This window comes from Triticum dicoccoides, chromosome 3B (genome assembly GCF_002162155.2).
Source record: "Triticum dicoccoides isolate Atlit2015 ecotype Zavitan chromosome 3B, WEW_v2.0, whole genome shotgun sequence".
In the NCBI taxonomy this organism is placed as follows: Eukaryota; Viridiplantae; Streptophyta; class Magnoliopsida; order Poales; family Poaceae; genus Triticum; species Triticum dicoccoides.
The window spans coordinates 605,209,642-605,214,057 of NC_041385.1; positions in this window are offsets into that span (position 1 = coordinate 605,209,642).

Here is a 4,416-nt window from a genome sequence, read left to right on the forward strand (position 1 = left end):
ATAGAATTTCTAGTAGAACCAATCATCGAGTTCAACATGATTGTCATGATATTATAAGCGTTCATATATAACACCACAAAAGCAAATCACTTAAGTTCAGAACGAAGAACACGGACATGAAAGGCCAAGTACTAATTAAGAGCAGCATGAAGAACTAGCTAAATCACTCCTGCTAGCTACTCTCTCTCTGGTAAAATAGCATAGAACATGTATAGCTCTCCTGATTGATCATACTGGAGCATGCCGATGAACATGTCTCCTAATCGTGGGCTGCGCTTCTCATTGCTGCCCCCTAGTACTTCTCTGCGATCATTAACAATTTTCCTCCAATCTTTCACTATTAAGCATTCATCACTTCTAGAAATCCTGAATGCATTCATGTGCAATGCAGGATATCTTGGCCTTAAGCTAAGAATTGACATCTGACCTTTAGTCTTGATCCCCTGAGGCACAACTGTCATCGGGAGTCCCTGTTGAAGAACATCGTATAGTACTTAATTAATATACTCAGCAATGAAAGTTTAAAAAAATATGTATGCAAAATATGCACTGAGGACAAATAGTAAATATCTTACCATCATTCCTAAATAGATGTGACGTAGTTCAATACCATCACTATTGGTCGCACGTTTTGAGTACTAATATTTCCAAGTGCAGGAAAATTTTTTGTCTTGACAGTATGAAGATCCTTAAGCCATGAAACATAATGACTTATCTCCTCGCAGTTTAGTTCAGCTCCGGGACAGTAGAAGGTCCTGTCTACCAAGCGCCGGACATGTTTGGTTGAATGGAGATAAGCTGTCAATAGAAATTAGTTGTCAGTTATTTTTGAAATAAGCAATATCAAAGACAAAATATATTTGAGAAGAACTCACATAATGGTAGAACTGGAGGTGTCGGCACATCGACCCATATGTCTCTATTACCTTCAATATCATCTTCCGGACGAATATCAAAGGTGATAACCATACCAGGCTCAAATGCATAAGCCTTGTATAGTGCTTGCCAAGTTTTGCATTTAAAATAGGTGTACGTGTGTGCATTGTATACTTTGACGTTGAAAGTATAACCATCATGCTCAGTTTTCAGGTAAGTTCTCTTTAGCTCCATAGTTTCCATATCTTTAAAACCTATCTTATCCAAGACAAAAATTCTTGCATGGCATGGGATGCGCTAGTAGAATAGTGAAAATTAAAAATTATAAGTCAGGCAAATGAAGCATATATAAGTCATGCTTAATTATGAAAATAGACTTGTCCTTGTGACTTACTGTATCGAATTCGAAAGTCTCATCCAGCTTGATGCTGAATCGCCTACCATCAACAAGGAAATTTCTGTCGCACTGGCCGCGCTCGTCTTCACAGTATGTGCACATACCGAAATTTTTTCCGTCGTCAGACGACATTTCCTATGTTCATATTAGGCGAAACATTAAACACTTACTAATTCAATTAATTCAACTACTTCTATTAATTCAACTAAGCATTTACTAAAAATAAACTAGTTATATTAATTCAGTTAGTTCAACTAAGCATTTACTAAAAATAAACTAGTTATATTAATTCTATTAGTTCAACTAATCATTTACTAAAAATAAACTAGTTCTATATATTAATTCAACTAGTTCAACTAAGCATTTACTAAAAATAAACTAGTTCTATATATTAATTTAACTAGTTCAACTAAGCATTTACTAAAAATAAACTAGTTCAAATATATATCTAACTATAATATTTTAATTAGATAATCAAATCTCAGATACGACAATTTTCTTACTAAAAATAAACTAGTTATATTAATTATTTAACTAGTTCAAATCTCATATACCTAAATAAACTAGTTCGACAATTTCTTACTAAAAATAAACTAGTTATATTAATTATTTAACTAGTTCAAATCTCACATACCTAGCTAATTAATATCTAATTAAATTTTCTAAAAAACAGAAAACAGAAAACAGAAAATAAGTAAAAAATGTGTGTGTGTGTGTGTGTGTGTATGTGTGTAGTGTGTGTATATATGTGTATGTGTGTGTACGCCGCCCCGTACGCCGCCGCCCCGTACGTACGAGCGGGGGCGCCGGCGTACGGGGCGAGGGCGGCGGCGTACAGGGCGGGGGCGCCGGCGCGCGGGTGCGAGAGACGATGTACGGGACTGCGGCGACGACGACGGACGGTGGCGGCGCGAGACAACGACAACGACGGGCGGCGGCGGGGACAGCGACGACGACGACGGACGACGGGATCGAGCGGCGCGCGGCGATGTCGAGAGGTTGGAGACGAAAGTGGGGAGATGTAACTGAAATTTTCGTAAGTGCTATATATATAGGATCACCCTTTAGTACCGGTTGGTGGCACCAAGCGGTACTAAAGGCCAACTTTGGCCAGGCCAAGAGGCGGGAAGAGCAGGCCTTTAGTACCGGTTGGTGCCACAACCGGTACTAAAGGGTGATATGTAGTACCAGTTGGAGCCACCAACCGGTACTAAAGGCCTCGCGCTGCCACCCCAAAGTTTAGTCCCACCTCGCCGGGCGAAGGGCAGCCGCACAGGTTTATAAACCCAGCCGCGGCTACCTCTTTGAACTCCTCTATATAACAGGTTTGTGGGTCTAAATTCTGCGCGCTGCCCTGTGAGTCTGCTGGGCCTTTAAGGCCTGTAATTGCACGCCCGTGGCCTAGCAGGCCCACAGGGCAGCGCCCCAATTTTTTTTATAGTTTTTTCTTTTCTGCTTTATTTTCTCTATTTATTTTTGCGTAGTTTTTTGTATAGTTTTTTCTTTTCTGTTATATTTATTTTCTTCTATTTATTTCTGAGTAGTTTTTCATCTAGTTTGTCAAAATTCAGCATTTTCAGAGTTCATTTTGTAGTGATTTTCAATTTCATGGTCATTTTATATAGTTTTTTTCTTTTCAGCTATAGTTTTTTTTCCTGCTATTTTTTCTTTTCTGCAAAACTTGATGGTCAAAGTCTGGAGTTATAACCAAAGTTAAAAAAAAAAGAAATGCCGACGTGCAATTAGTTTTTGCCATAACAGAAGAAGTCCGGAGTTGTAATAAGTTATTAAAAATAAAAAAGAGGTGCAATGCTCGTTAATTTGCTTCAAGCCTTTCGGAATAGTGTAAACTGCACTGCGCATAGCTTCGTGCAGTCTACCATATTTCTGAAGGCTTGAAGCTAAGCAACGTGAGCATTGAGCCTCTTCTTCATCGTCTCTGCACTCAGGGCTTATAAACCGCTCATAATCCCTCTATCTTCGCGAGGTGGGACTAAAAAACAGCTTACTAAGAAAATGTAGTACTGGTTCATCCATGAACCGGTACTAAAGGTGCTCGTACGGCCCCAGCTAGCCTTACCTGACACAACCTCATTAGCACCAGTTCGTGGCACGAACCGGTGCTAAAGGTTCGGCACAAACCGGTACTAAACAGCTCCTCCCGCCTAGCAGTTGGTGCATACTGAACGCAAAAAATATAAGAGCATTTAGATCATGATCTTACATTTCTTTACAGTCTAAATTGTCAATATGATCTTATAACATCAAAAATACTTTGATCATCAATGATCTTTGTGTGTACAATCTGAATTGTCAATATGAGTCATCAACGATTTATAAACCGATGAAGACTCATATTGCGGCCACAAATTCTATACATAGAGTTCAATGAAGACCAAGTGCTTGTGATAGTTTGAGAAATAACATATTTAAGGTGGTAAAAGGCTTGTTAGGGGAGCGATGTGGGACTAAAAACAGCTTGCCATAACCTCATTAGTACCGGTTCGTGGTATGAACCAGCACTAAATTATGATGGTGGGGACATAGCCTGACCGCAGGCTGACACAGCCTCTTTAGTACCGGTTCGTGGCATGAACCGGTACTAAAGGTTCGCCACGAACCGGTGCTATTGATCGCCGCCACGAATCGGCACTAATGTACACATTAGTGCCGGCTGAAATTCAAACCGACACTATTGTGCTTCACATTTGACCCTTTTTCTACTAGTGGAGGTTAGGTATGACCTGCGCTTTCCACAATAGGAAATTGACACGGGTGAGCCGGACGGTGATGAGTCCGGCGAGCGACGGCATGGTGATGGTGGGGCTGGAGACGAGCGCACCGGCAGTGGTGGTGACGGGCACGCCGACGGTGGTGCCGGCCATGGCGAGAAGATGGGATCGGGCTCTGGTTACCAAGTTAAAAAAGATGGAATATGTTTTTGCCGTACGTAACTCGACGGACTTGCTGTGTATTAGTATGGAGGCAATCTTGGTTGCCAAGAATACATAGGATTACATGAGATCTCAAGGACCAAGTAATAGGAAATAATCCTACCTAATCTATAGTCATAACTACACTGATTACATGCTGAAATATACATTAACACGCAGATCTCCCGCGCGCCGCCAGGATACACCATA